This window comes from Onychomys torridus, chromosome 4 (assembly GCF_903995425.1).
Source record: "Onychomys torridus chromosome 4, mOncTor1.1, whole genome shotgun sequence".
Taxonomy (NCBI): Eukaryota; Metazoa; Chordata; class Mammalia; order Rodentia; family Cricetidae; genus Onychomys; species Onychomys torridus.
In genome coordinates, this window is record NC_050446.1 from 76,518,428 (window position 1) to 76,534,153 (window position 15,726).

Consider the following 15,726-nt stretch of genomic DNA (forward strand, 5'->3'; position numbering starts at 1 on the left):
CTACCTTCCTTACATTAGCGTTATCATTCATTTTCAATGAAGACCTGATTTCCGGAGCCCCAAGAACTCTCACTCTTGACCCCTGGGAATTACATTTCCCATCTCTGAGTTTTTAGCTAACTTCATTGAGGTCTTATTCATGGAACATAAAATTCACTCACGTTAACTGTGTGATTCAATGACTTTTAGTTAACTTTCCAACATGCGCCATCACTGCCCCAGTCTAGTTTGAGCACATTGTCAGTGACCCAGCCGGACCCCTCATGTCCACTGGAGGTTAATCCAGACACTGCTGTGCTTGCTGTCTCTGAACTGGCCTTTCAGATGCATCATATACAGTCTATAGTCTGGGATATTGGGGGTGTGGCTTATTTCTCTGCATGTTTCTGAAATTCACACTCATGGGATGTATCAGTGTTTACATTTGGGGCTGGATAAGGAGCTGCTGCACATTGATACGCAGGCAACAGGAAGTGGACTGAGACACTGGGTGGTATCTGGAGCATAGGAAACCTCAAAGTCCTCCTCCACAGTGACACACTTCCTCCAACAAGACCACACCTACTCCAACAAAGCCACACCTCCTAATAGTTCCACTCCCTTTGAAGGCTATTTTCTTTCAAGCCACCACTGATGCTCTCCTTCTAGTACCAACATTCCCCTGAAAGCCCAGAGAGTAGCTCATAAGTCACTCACTAACTATCTTCCCTTCCTGGTGAGGGTTCACCAAGCCCCTGGCATGATAAGAGCCGAACCGCTGGATAGACAAGAGAAAATGCATTCTCTCCTCCTCCCTCTCCCTGCCAGCTGCAGCCCAGCCTGTTTCGGTTCTGTTGCGAGGATCTCAGCTCCACCCCACCCCACCCACCCCCAACCCAGTCCCACAATGCCATTGGATGACCCCCTGGACATACAGTTTCCAAATGCTGCCAGAGAAACTTGTGGTCTCCCTTTGTCAGGGTGGCAGAGGCAAAAGCAGCCTTGGCCTTCTTATCTTGGAAAAAAAAATGGGGTTTGTTTGTTTGTTGTTGTTGTTTGTTTGTTTTAAAGATTTATTTGTTTCTTTATTATGCATACAGTATTCTACCTGCATGTGTCCCTGCGGGCCAGAAGAGGGCACCAGATCTCATTACAGATAGTTGTGAGCCACCATGTGGTTGCTGGGAATTGAACTCAGGACCTCTGGAAGAGCAGTCCATGCTCTTAAGCACTGAGCCATCTCTCCAGCCCCTTGTTGTTTGTTATTTAAAGCAGAGTTTTATAGTTTGAAGCCCGCTAGGTAACAAGCTTCTAAGAAATAGTGCGATGGTGTGGTCCTTCTGCCTCCATTAGGATCCTGAGCAAAGGTCGCCGCTTTAATGGGCTCCCACAAAGAGACACTCCTCTCCCGTTCATTATCCCAGCTTTTAACTTCAACTGTGGGGAGGAGAAGAGGATTTTCAAAATTCACAGACATCTCCTAGGAATGAGAAACTCATCTCACACTCTAGTGGAGGACTCTCCTGATGCACCTGTCAGGCCCGTCAGCAGCCTACATCACAGTGATGACCTTTGCCTTCAGAATGTTCTGCAAAGGAGGACATTTATGCAGTGCACACCTAACTGTGACAGGAAGGAAAAAAAAAAAAGCTGAAAGAGTCTCAGATGCTGATGGCCCAGAGAAGGGTGGATGGATGCAAGCTAAATCTGGACTCTTCTCTTTCCACCTCCATTTAGCATAACACCCCATCTTGGGTGAATTATTTAACCTTTCCTAGCTCCAGGTGCTTCTCCCATCTGTGGATAACAATATCCTAGGGTTCTCTGTGAAAGCAAAATGAGGTGTTGTCTGGGGAGCAGGATGTGGAAGCTATTTTGGTATCAGTTTGAACTGAATAGCTGGCACATTCCAAAGCGAGCTGTGATGCCAGGGTGCAGAAGGAAGGACAGCGGTGACATGAAACTCCTTTTCCCTTTCCTTTACTGCCTCCAGCATGCAGGTAAACAGCTGGGACTGAGCAGGAGGAGCTTTGGCGAAAGCAGTGGGTATGCTCTCAGCTCCAACTATCTACTTTTTGCCTGCCAAGAGTGGCTTCAGAGGAACAGTGTCCCTTGAGCTGAGATGTTACTGAGGACTTAAGTCTGTACCACACTTTAGAAATGCAAAGGGGAGACCAGAGAGGAGGTAGCCAGCTGGAATAATAGGGAATAGTTGGCTTTGGGCTTGCCAGGGTAAACTGAAATTGTTTTCCATAAGTCTGAGATATGCCACAGACAAAACTCATGGACTCTGTAGTTCCTTGATGATTTGGTTTTGTTTATTTGTTTGTTTGAGACAGGGGATCACTCTATAACTAGGCTTGCTGGCCTTCAGTTCACAGCAATCATTCTGCTTCACCTTCTCAAGTGCTTTGAGTATAGTAGAAACTCTTTTGCACAAAGAGGCTGTCAGTACCTGTTAGATGCAGATTTACAAGCTGAAGCCTCTGTGCCCAGTGCCTCTGGATACAGCTGCATAAGGAAACAGGACTTGTAAAAAGCTGACTGTGGACCAGAAGGATGGCACAGTGAGTAATCATACTTGCTGCCAACCTGGATGACCTGAGTCCAATCCCAGGAACCCACATGGTGGAAGGAGAGAACTGACTCACACAAGTTGTCTTCCGGTCTCCACATATGCACGGTGGCACACACGCAGCGCGCACACATACACATACGCACACGCACACGCACACACACGCACACACACACACACACTAAATCACTATTTAAAACGTCGATTATGTTAAACTATGAGGTCCTTAGTGTAGATCCCAAAGCAGTGTACCCTGGGGATGTATACACACGAAAGGTAGACAACAGGAGAACAGAGAGGGAGTTGGCACCTGCAAGGCTTACCCTTGGCCTTGGGCTTCTAGTCTCTAACATTTAAGTTGTTTAATCCCCAAGTCTGTGGTATGTCTGTGGCAGCCCTGTCTCTGATGCTTAAGGAGGGAGACTTAGGCAGCCACTTCCTGGGGAGTTCAGAGATCCTCAAAGTTTACAAAGAAGTGCACTGTCTGAAGTGCCCACAGGTCATGCTAAAAGAAAAGCCTAGGGGCCAGCCGGTGTCACCCTCTAGATCTTAGGTGTCCTCCGAAGGCCATACACTAAAGGCTTAGTCACCAACCTGAGGCAGTATTGGAATTGAGGTGGAAGCTTTGGGATCTTGGACCTTTCAAGGAAAGGTCACCAGAACCATGTCCTTGATGGGACGTCTGGAGCTTAGCATCTCCCTCTTTTATTATGGTTGGTTTTAATGTCAACTTGCCATACATTAGAACCACCCGAGGAAGGAGCCTCACCTAAAGAACTGTCCTGATATCCTTGATTGAGCTGGGAAGACACTCCCTGGTTGTGGTAGCAGCCCAGATTAAAAAGGTATTTCAGAAGGAAGATTGTCTCGCTGTTTGCTAGGTTGGCCTTCCCCCGACCTCAAGTTGATCTGTTCTGTTGTTGTGGCTGCTGCTGATTTCTTCACCAACAGCAGAACCAGCATTTCCTAGCTTTCTTTGTGCCATAGGGACCAGAGGAACTTCTGGACATCCAGCAGTACATAAGAACTACTGAGGGACTCACCTTATGGACTAAGAAACTACCAGTTGCTGCTTTCCAGGGAGAGATAGCCATTGTAGGACTACCCCAACCATTGAGGTGCCAGTTTCAAGTGTTAGATCCAAAGGAAACTCCATTTCCCCTAAATTCCGGTGGTTAGACAAAAGCCAGCACTCCTCGGGAGTTTGTGAAGCTGGTTCCTCTCTACCAAAGGAGCCATTTCCCTATCATTGGCAGAAGGGACAAGTGGATATCTGGGGAGCCTAATAACATACCAAAGCACGTACTGGACTCCAGGCTCCCTGAGTGTCACAAGTACCTGTTACACATTTCAGAGTCCATGCTAGCATCCAAGCTCCTCTCACCTCCTCCCCTACCCTAGATTTCCCCAGCTCATGGGCTTCCCTCCCCACAGCTACCCATTCTCCTTATAACCCTGCTATTTCAACTATGTTCTCTCTCTCCTGCCCTCGGCTATTTTTGTCTTCCTTGCCCCTTCTCTTTCTCTCTCTCCCCCATCTCTGTCTCTATCTCTTCCTCCTCCTCCTCTCTGTCCCCTCCTCCCTCAGATCTCCTAACTCTCCCTCTCGGCTCTGCTCCTGCTTCTCCCCTGGCCATCTTCAGTTTACTACTTTCTCACTCTGCCCTAGATCCTTCCCAGATGTCTTTGGCCGTTCTCTCCCTCATGTCTACAATAAAAACCTTCCCCTTAACCATACCATGGAGGGGTCATGCTGTCAGTTTATAGCATCAAGGACCTAGTCACTACTGGGTTCTCAGTGACTCAGATATGGTTTGACCATTGTTGCTATTTCCAAGCTGGCTTAATAAACTCTGATATATATTCTGTACACACACACACACACACACACACACCCTTGGTTATTTTCCTCTAGAAAACCCCAACTAAAACATCTCTCCTCTTTGCTTTCCTGCTGCTGGGACATGAACAGCTTTCTTCTACCATGTGATTATGCCACGAGGAACCCTGCCGAAGTATAAGCCAAAATGAAACTTTGCTCCTTACAAGTTGATTTGTTCAGGTATTTTGTTCAAGCAACAGAAAGTTAACTAACTGCTGTGGGATGTTCTGTATGTCAAATGTGTTGCTCTGATTGGTTAAAATAAATAAAGTGCTGATTGGCCAGTAGCCAGGCAGGAAGGATAGGGTAGGCGGGACAAGGAGGAGGAGAATTCTGGGAAGTAAAGGCTGTGGGAGAGACACTGCCAGCTGCCACCATGACAAGAAAGATGTAAGGTACTGGTAAGCCACGAGCCACATGGCAAAGTATAGATTAATAGAAATGGGTTAATTTAAGATAGAAGAAATGAATAACAAGAAGCCTGCCATGGCCATACAGTTTATAAGCAATATAAGCATCTGAGTGATTATTTTATATGTGGGTTGTGGGACCGTGGGGGCTTAGTGGCACCTGGAGATAAGCTCTCCAACTACAACTAACACACCACAACAGGAACCAAACTGAAACTCTAATGTTTTTTCTGCTTCCCCGCTGACATCCCAGGAGTCAGATAAAAGCATAACATTGACTCCATGAGAGGTGGTGGGGAGGTTTCCACCCCAGATGGTGTTGGAAGTCTGGCATCCCCCCCCCCACAGGACTGAGCATATCAGTTTTTTCATTGACACAATGTTAAAACTATTAAATTACTAAGAGAATTTTGGTTCCTGAAAGTCATCCAGGAAAATGACAGATTTCCTTTAACTCTTATCCTAGGACAAGAGTGGGGCCTACAGAGAACAGTAAGATAGAGTGGTGGGCAGAAATACAGCCGGCCACTGAATGTACTTCCCAAGTCCTGTTTACTGTATAAGAAAACTCATTATCTTGTGTATACAGCTCCTCAGTCCATCTACAGTCAAGCAAGAGGCATCATTCACTGAGCAGTCCATACTCTTGCCTCCCTGTCACCACTGGAGAAGCTCATCTTCCTCATACCAGACAAAGCTGATGGCAGCAGTCCAGTCATTTCCTATCTGCTCATTCCTCCAGCTGACAGTTTGGGTACAGAAATTCTATAAAGTCAAGGAGTAAATGCCACCCTCTAAATACACCGGTTCATTGAGAGACACTGACTCCTGGCCAGGAGGGAAGCTGGGCAAGCCTCAAATTCACGTAATTCTCCAATGAGAACTGAGTTCAAATCTGGCTCTCTCATTTAGAGGTCATGTGACCCTAGGTGAAAGGTTTTGCTTGTCTGTGCCTCTATTTCCTTATCTATTAAGTTGGGGTAATAAAGTATCTACTTGACTAGTTATCATCTAGAATAGATGAGGAAATAAATGCAAAATTCTTTAAAGCAATATCCAACTAGGGCAAAGTCAGTACACAGATTTAGCATTACACTGCATGACCTCTCACAGTAATGTTCACAGTTTATTGGCAGCATGAGGAGTTCCTGGTGGAGAACAGATTCTCAAACCAGACTTCCTGGGTTTGAGTTATTCAAGAATAGGAAACATGCCAATCGGCAGGCCCTGTGGGAAGGCTCCCATTTTCCAAGACTGCAGGCAGTCTCCACACCCTGCCCCCACACCCATTTGCCCGAGACCCCAGCCACTTCCTGAGACTCAGAGACCAACCCCCAGCTCCTGTCTGAACTAGAACTTCCATCTGGACCAGGGAGACCGCAGCCACTTCCTGAGACTCAGAGACCAGCCCCCAGCTTCCATCCTGCCCTGGAACTCCCATCTGGACCAGAGACCAGAGGAACTCCCATCTGGACAAGAGGAGCTCCCATCTGGACAAAATAAGGAGACCCCAGGGACTTCCCGAGACTCAGAGTCCAGCCCCCCAGCTCCTATTCAGCCAGCACTCTCACCTGGACCAGCACTCCCATCTGGCCCAGAGCTTCCATCTGGACCAGAGAGAGGCTCCCTAAATCTGTAAACGCTCTCTGGACCAAGTACACTGATAACACAAAGAACGAACACAAGAGGAGATGGGCAGACTTCAAGGCAGAAGTGCATACAACAAAATAAACAGCAATACAGCATCACCAGAACCTAGCCCTTCTCCAACAGCTAGACCTGAACACCATGGAATGGAAGAAGAAGAAGAAGAAGAAAACAACCTTATAAGTAACATCATGAAGAGGCTAGAGCCTTATATAGAAGAAATCAAAAATAAAGTAGAGGAACAGACAAACAAAAAATGGGAAGAACGCTATAAAAAACTAGAGGAAAGGACAATTAAAGCAGAAGAAAACAATAAATCCTTGAATGAAAATCATGAAAAAGCAAAGGAAACAATCCAAGACCTGAAGAGGGAAATAGAAAAAAATGAAGAAGACACTAGCAGAAGGAATGTTGAAAACAGGAACTTCAGAGGCAAGTATAACCAACAGAATGCAAGAGATGAAAGAGAGGATCTCTGGTGTTGAAGATACGGTAGAAGAAATAGATTCATCAGTCAAAGAAAACACTAAAACCAACAAAGTCATGACCCAAAATGTTCAAGAAATTTGGGACACTATGAAAAGACCAAACCTACAAATAATAGGGATAGAGGAAGGAGAAGAATACCAACTCAAAGGCACAGAAAATATATTTAACAAGATCATAGAAGAAAACTTTCCCAACTTAAAGAAGAAAATGCCTATGAAGATACAAGAAGCCTATAGAACACCAAACAGACTAGACCCCCCAAAAAAGTCCCCTCGGCACATAATAATGAAACAACTAAACGTACAGAATAAAGAATACTAAGGGCAGCAAAGGAAAAAGGCCAAGTGACTTATAAAGGCAAACCCATCAGAATAACACCCGATTTCTCGATGGAGACTTTGAAAGCCAGAAGGACCTGGACAGATATAATGCAGGCACTAAGAGACCATGGATGCCAGCCTAGACTAATATACCCAGCAAAACTTTCAATCATCATAGATGGAGTAAACAAGACCTTCCAAGACAAAACCAGATTTAAACAATACTTATCCACAAACCCAGCCATACAGAAAGCACTAGAAGGAAAATTCCAACCTAAGGAAGGCAGATACACCCATGAAAACACAGGCAATAGATAACACCACAGCAGTAAACCCCAAAGAAGAAAAGTACACACACACACACTACCACCAAAAAATAAAAATAACAACAGGAACGAACAATCACTGGTCATTAATATCCCTTAATATCAATGGACTTAATTCACCTATAAAAAGACACAGACTAACAGAATGGATACGAAAACAGGACCCATCTTTCTGCTGCATACAAGAAACACACCTCAAATTCAAAGACAGTCACCTCCTAAGAATAAAAGGCTGGGAAAAGACTTTCCAATCAAATGGTCTTAAGAAGCAAGCTGGTGTAGCCATCCTAATATCCAGCAAAATAGACTTCAAACTAAAATCAATCAAAAGAGATGATGAAGGACATTACATACTCATCGCAGGAAAGATCCACCAAGATGAAGTTTCAATTCTGAACATTTATGTCCCAAACACAAGGGCACACACATATGTAAAAGAAACATTACTAAAGCTTAAATCACATATAAAACCCCACACATTAATAGTGGGAGACTTCAACACCCCACTTTCACCTCTGGACAGATCAGCCAAATTGAAACTTAACAGAGACATAATGGACTTAACTGATGTTATGGCACAAATGGACTTAATCGATATCTACAAAACATTCCACCCAAACAAAAAAAGAAATATACCTTCTTCTCAGCACCCCATGGAACCTTCTCTAAAAATCAACCACATACTTGGTCACAAAGCAAATCTCAACGGATACAAAACAATTGGAATAACCCACTGTGTTCTATCAGACCACAATGGTTTAAAGTTAGATTTCAACAACAACAACAAAAAACTACAGAAATCCTACAATTTCATGGAAGCTGAACAATGCTTAACTGAATCACCAATGGGTTAAGGAAGAAATAAAGAAATTAAAGACTACCTAGAGATCAATGAAAACGAATACACCACATACCCAAACTTATGGGATACTATGAAAGCAGTGCTAAGAGGGAAATTCATAGCACTGAATGCCCACATAAAGAAGCTGGAGAAATCTCATGCTAGTGACTTGACAGCACACCTGAAAGCCCTTGAACAGGAAGAAGCAAAGTCTCCCAGGAGGAACAGATGCCAGGAAATTATCAATTGAGAGCTGAAATCAATAAAATAGAAATAAAGAGAACAATACAAAGGATTAATGAAACAAAGAGTTGGTTCTTTGAGAAGATCAACAAGATAGACAAGCCCTTATCCAAACTAACCAAAAGACAGAGGGAGAGCATCCATATTAACAAAATCAGAAATGAAAAGAGGGACATAACAACAGACAATGAGGAAATCCAGAGAATCTTCAGGTCATACTTCAAAAACCTCTACTCCACAAAACTGGAAAATCTAAAAGAACTGGATAATTTTCTGGATAGGTACCACATACCTATGGTAAATCAAGACCAGATAAACCATTTAAATAGTCCAATAACCCCTAAGGAAATAGAATCAGTCATTAAAAGTCTCCCAACCAAAAAAAGCCCAGGACCTGATGGTTTCACTGCAGAATTCTACCAGATCTTCAAAGAAGACTTAATACCAATACTCTTTAAATTGTTCCACACAATAGAAGAAAAAGGCATATTACCAAACTCCTTCTATGAGGCTACAATTACCCTGATTCCCAAATCAAACAAAGATGCAACAAAGAAAGAGAACTACAGACCGATCTCCCTCATGAACATTGATGCAAAAATACTCAATAAAATTCTGGTGAACAGACTCCAAGAACACATCAAAACAATTATCCACCATGGTCAAGTAGGCTTCATCCCAGGGATGCAAGGGTGGTTCAACATATGAAAGTCCATCAATGTAATACACCATATAAACAAACTCAAAGAAAAAGACCACATGATTATCTCACTAGATGCAGAAAAGGCATTTGACAAAATGCAACACCCCTTCATGATAAAGGTCTTGGAGCGATCAGGAATACAGGGAACATACCTAAACATAATAAAGGCAATGTACAACAAGCCAACATCCAACATCAAATTAAATGGAGAGAAACTCAAAGCAATACCACTAAAATCAGGAACAAGGCAAGGCTGTACCCTCTCCCCATACTTACTCAATATAGTACTTGAAGTTCTAGCCAGAGCTATAAGACAACACAAAGAGATTAAGGGGATACAAATTGGAAAGAAAGAAGTCAAGCTCTCCCTATTTGCAGATGACATGTTAGTATACATGAGTGACCCCAAAAATTCAATCAAGGAACTGATACAGCTAATAAAAACCTTCAGCAACATTGCAGGATACAAGATCAACTCAAAAAAATCAGAAACCCTTCTATATACAGTAGACAGACAAGCTAAGAAGGAAATCAGAGATACATCACCCTTTACAATAGCCACAAATGTTATAAAATACCTTGGGGTTACTCTAACTAAGCATGTGAAGGACCTATATGACAAGAACTTTAAGTCCCTGAAAAAAGAAATTGAAGAAGATGTCAGAAAATGGAAGATCTCCCATGCTCATGCATAGGCAGGATTAACATAGTAAAAATGGTGATCTTACCAAAAGCAATCTACAGATTCAACTCAATTCCCATCAAATTAGCAACACAATTCTTCACAGATCTGGAAAGAATAATACTCAACTTCATATGGAAAAACAAAAAACCCAGGATAGCCAAAAGAATCCTGTACAATAAAACAACCTCTGGAGGCATCACAATCCCTGACCTCAAGCTCTACTATAGAGCTACTGTTATAAAAACAGCTTGGTACTGGCATAAAAACTGACATGTGGACCAATGGAATCGAATTGAAGACCCTGACATTAACCCGCACACCTATGAACATACAATTTTTGACAAAGAAGCCAAAAATGTACAATGGAAAAAAGAAAGCATCTTCAACAAATGGTGCTGGCATAACTGGATGTCAATGTGTAGAAGGCTGCAAATAGATCCATATCTGTCACCGTGCACAAAACTTAAATCCAAGTGGATCAAAGACCTCAACATAAATCCAGCTACTCTGAACCTGATAGTAGAGAAAGTAGGAAGTACTCTTGAATGCATTGGCACTGGAGATCACTTTCTAAATATAACACCAGTAGCACAGACACTGAGAGAAACAATCAATCAATGGGACCTGTTGAAACTGAGAAGCTTCTGTAGAGCAAAGGACACGGTCAACAAGACAAAGCGAGAGCCTACAGAATGGGAAAAGGTCTTCACCAACCCCACATCTGACAGAGGGCTGATATCCAGAATATATAAAGAACTCAAGAAATTAGATATCAAAATGCCCAACAGTCCAATTAAGAAATGGGCAATAGAACTAAACAGAGAATTCTCCACAGAGGAAGTTCAAATGGCTGAAAGACATTTAAGGAATTGCTCAACATCCCTAATTATCTGGGAAATGCAAATCAAAATGACTCTGAGATACCACCTTACACCTGTCAGAATGGCTAAGATCAAAAGCACAGAAGACAGCTTATGCTGGAGAGGATGTGGAGCAAGGGGAACTCTCCTCCACTGCTGGTGGGAATGTAAGCTTGTACAGCCACTTTGGAAATCAATATGGTGCTTCCTTAGAAAATTGGGAATCCATCTCCCCGAAGACCCAGCTATAGCACTCTTGAGCATATACCCAAGGCATGCTCAATCATACCACAAGGGCATTTACTCAGCTATGTTCGTATCAGCTTTGTTTGTAATAGCCAGAACCTGGAAACAACCTAGATGCCCTTCAACTGAAGAATGGATAAAGAAAATATGGTACATATACACAATGGAGTACTACTCAGCAGAGAAAAACAATGACATCATGAGGTTTGCAGCCAAATGGATGGATCTAGAAAAAAATCATCCTGAGTGAGGTAACCCAGACTCAGAAGGACAAACATGGTATGTACTCACTCATAGGAGGATACTCGATGTAAAACAAAGATGACTAGACTGCTACACAACTCCAGGGAGGCTACCTAGAAAACGGGACCCTAGGAAAGACCCAAGGATCACCCAATGACAGAGAAATGGATGAGATCTACATGAACAACCTGGATGACAGTGGGAGTAATGAAGGGTAAGATTTGAGGGAAAGAAAGCTTAGGGGATCAGGAGATCCCAGCTGGATCAAGAACAGAAAGGGAGAATGAGGAATAACAGATCATGATAAATGAAGACCATATGAGACCAGGAATAGGCAGAGTGCTCGAGAGGTCCCCAGAAATCCACAATGATATATCCTCTGTAGTCTGATGGCAATGGTCGAGAGAAAGCCTGATCTGACCTAATCTGGTGATCAGATGGCCAAACACCCTAACAGTCATCTTGGAACTCTCATCCAATAACTGATGGAAGTGGATACAGCAATCCTCAGCCAGGCCCCAGGTGGAGCTCCAGTTGTCCAACTGTCAAGAAAGAGGAGGGTCTGCAAGAGCGTGAATTGTTGAATCCAAGATTGCAAAAATCACAGGGACAAATAGCCAAATAAATGGAAGCACATGAATTATGAACCAAAGGCTGTTGGGCCCCCAGCTGGATCAGGCCCTCTGGATTAGTGAGACCATTGAATAGCTTGAACTGTTTGGGAGGCATCCAGTCTGTGGGACCAGGATCTGTCCTTAGTGCATGAGCTGGCTGTTTGGAACCTTGGGCTTACACATGGACACTTTGCTCAGTCTGGAAGGAGGGGACTGGACCTGCCTGTACTGAATCCACCAGGTTTAAATGAATCCCCAGGGGTGCCTTGATCCTGGAGGACATGGGAATGGAGGGGAGGGGCTGGGGGGAAGGCGGGGGAACCCATGGCTGATGTATAAAATTTAAAACACATAATAATAAAGAAAAAAGTATTTTTTTTAAAAAAAGAATGGGAAACGTGACTGTGTAATTGTTTGGTGTTGTTGTTATTAACACTGTGAGATAATAGAGTAATATCTATATGTAACAGTACATACAATAAGAGCTTAATAGTAACAACTGCTATTTAGAAACTTCAATAAACCTACATGTCCCTGAAGATTATGGTCACTCAAAGGTCTCAGAGGCATCAGCTGTTTACTCCTTTGCCTGTTCGTTTGTTTACTCCTTTTTATATTGTTGGTAGGGGACCTCCAGACTCTTCCAAACTCCCATTCTTCCTAGACACTGTAACCTCCTGTTTACCACGTGAGACTTGGGAGCCTCTCTCCCACCCCCTTTTTGGGACATATGTTTCAATTGGAGAGAACATTGCCATTAGGTAGAACATGCCATATAACCAGGCAAAACACCCATGCACATAAAATGAAGTGAATAAGTCTTTTAAAATGTTTTTTAAAAGCATAGCTGCCTTTTATCAGCTCAGGGTTGGATTCAGGACCTCTGGGAACACCAAGAATCTGAGAATGCACAAGGCCCTTATTTTAAAAACGATACAGCCTTTTTCATAAAACTATGCATACCTTCCCACATACTTTAAGTCATCACTGGATTATTCCCACTATCTAGTACAACACAAAGGTTCTGTAACTATGTATTATTTTGTGCTGTTTAGAAAACAATGGCAAGGGAAAATGTCTGCATGCTCAGGACAGATGAAATTTAAATGATAATTTTTAATCCAACATTGGTTACATACTCAGATGTGAAACCCATGGATACAGCAGACTCGGCTCTGCTTCCCTGCTGGGAGGTTGTCAAACTTGCCTACAATTGCTTTTCCCCGTGTGTGAGCCAGAGGTGTCTCTCCAGTAAATAGGGTATATCCAACCCAGAGTCTCATTCTTGGGCTACACACTCAACCATTGCCTGTAGTGGCCCCGCCCTAGGCTCTCACCCTCTCTCCAGGTTACCTGTTTGGTTCCTTCTTCCAGGGTGGTTCCTACCTTGCACAGGAGAGGTGAGGTATCCTGTCCTGCCAGTCTCTTGAGGTGGTGACCTTTTGGGCAGCCCAGATCTCTCTGGTCCTCTCTCACCACTCACTGACCCTGAAGACTGATGGAAAGGGAAACAGAATATGAAAAAGTGCCCCCTCCTGGCAGGAAATCATTGTTTCGCCAATCTCAGAACCGATAAACAAGTATGACATTAGAGAAAGGAGGATACAGTGCTACTCAGGGCTATTGTCACAGCCTTGAATGTGTACAAGAAAAACAAAGGGGGCCTGTGTACAAATCCAGGGACAATGCTGTTGTGTTCCCAGCTGCTTCGATGTCACTCCTGGGGACAGTGGATGAAAAATGAGGCCATAGTGTGCTCTGAACTCAACTGATCTTAGCAATCAGGCCGTTTAGGACATGGACAAGACACAGGCACCTTCAGCCTGTCGTTTCTATAATGGGAATCAGGGGACACTGTCCCAAGAGTCATCTATTGCTTCCTGGTATTTTCAACACATGCTAAATCCCCAGTGTCTCTCTCCTCTTCCCTCTCCAGCTTTCAAAGGCCCAAGATGTTAGAGTCAAAAGAGCTGTAGCAATCATTTTATGATCTCTAATGCTTAGTTTCACAAACACCAACAAGCTCTAGCCAATATTCTGACTTACAGCATTCTGTGGCTAACTTCCACACTTCAGCACCCCCAAATCTTTTGAAACTGTCAATGGGAGTTTTTAACCTAAGTAATTGTGGTGGTTAGTTTTTAGATGTCAACATGCTGCTGCCAATAAATCATCTGAGAAGGGAGTCTCAATGGAGGAATTCTCTCTCTTGGGTTAGCCTGGGTTAGCCTGTGTGCAGATTTCTGGGAGGTTGTCTTGGTTGTTAATTGAGATGGAAGATGTACTCTGAATGTGGGAAGCACCGTTTCATGGCCTGAGCACTGAAATGTATAAGGAAGATGAAGGCTAGCTGGGTGTAAGCAGCAAGCAAACAGCATAGGTGTGTTTGTTTTCCTCTCGGCTCCTGGTGCATGTGGTGTGACCATGGTCTCAAGCTCCTGCTTCAATGATGGGCTGATACTTGGAACTGTAAGTCAAACCCTTTCTTCCTGTCTATCACTTTCTGTCAGCATAATTGTAGCAGCGACAGAGATAGAACCAGAAGAGACATGTTCTACTGAATTTACATCTTAATTGCATGTCCTAAGAAATAAATGGAACCCACGATAGTCTGATAACTTACAGTGTATCTATCAATTAAAGAGCTCTGTCAAGATGCACTTTCCACAGAAAATAAATAAATAAAACAGAGAAGTGAATCTATTCACAGTAAACATTCAGTTTGGTAGATTTCAGTGCAGAACAGTCATAACAAGCATGTCTGCCCTTATTCCCACATGGCTGCTCAGCTTCCAAGTGTAGAATTTTGGAAGCATTTTAATTGACATTTTATCATGTTGATATCTGGCACACTCCACATCATCTGCAGCCAAGCGCTGAGCACTTGCACTTCTCTCACTGATGGTTAGAAGTTTGGTTGGTGGCATCTGGAAGACCGGTGGCGGAGGCGACAGCCATGATCCTTGCAGCAGCTGCTGAGGCTGCCCACACACTGCTGTGGCATGCCTCAGGTGCTCCATACCCTTGGCACATTCATCTTTCCCTGGTAACTCTTCACCTACTTGTGTTTATTCAAGTTAAAAATGGCATCTTTAAAGTCAGGTAGTAGGGAAAGCCTAGCTCCCTCCTGCACAGGTTTCTGTTTCTTTCTTAGTTCTGGAAGCCAGTTGAAGTCACTCCCCATCTTGCAGTTGAAGTAGATGTAGTATCCAGCAAAGAGAGCTCCTCACATGCCAGTGGAGGTGGCTGTTTTGGCCTCCATCTTTGCTCCACTGGGATGTGAGCCTTCTCTAGTAGCTGGCAAGTGTGGTTAGTGCCTTGTGCTGGAAGCTCACAGCCTGCAGCCACTTTGAATCAGGATTGGGAAGGCTGCACTTAAAGTCTTACACAATATTTCAAGACCAGGAACCCTGGGGTGGCTCAGCTGAGTGGTTCTGCCTCCGACATCTCAAAAGGTTTGCATGGGTCACTGTGACCAATGCACTATGACACAATACTGGGCAGGAGCACCTCAGAGGAGGAAGGTTCATTTTTGCCTCCAGGTTTCAGAAGTTGTAGTCCAACATGGCAGAGCATGGTGGCAGTAATATATAGGCAAGGCTCTGCACATGGTAGCAGACAAGTCACCAAGCAAACGGGCCAGAACCAGAAGCAGTATGGCTC

The 15,726-nt window shown here is 43.7% G+C and overlaps 1 protein-coding gene and 1 pseudogene across 8 annotated transcripts in view; both read right to left on the reverse strand.

Moving 5' to 3' along the window:
• Prr5l (proline rich 5 like) overlaps window positions 1–13,555 on the reverse strand; it is a 184,719-nt gene extending 171,164 nt beyond the window's left edge. For 6 of the 8 annotated variants that reach the window (XM_036183785.1, XM_036183786.1, XM_036183784.1 and 3 more), the window contains exon 1: window positions 13,417–13,555. The gene's annotated coding sequence lies outside the window, so the exon portion shown is untranslated. The remainder of the gene's footprint in view (window positions 1–13,416) is intronic. The other 2 variants (XM_036183789.1, XM_036183788.1) reach the window with 1 other exon arrangement.
• Window positions 13,556–14,795: 1,240 nt separating this feature from the next.
• Window positions 14,796–15,325, reverse strand: LOC118581841 (annotated as a pseudogene).
• Window positions 15,326–15,726: the final 401 nt, after the last annotated feature.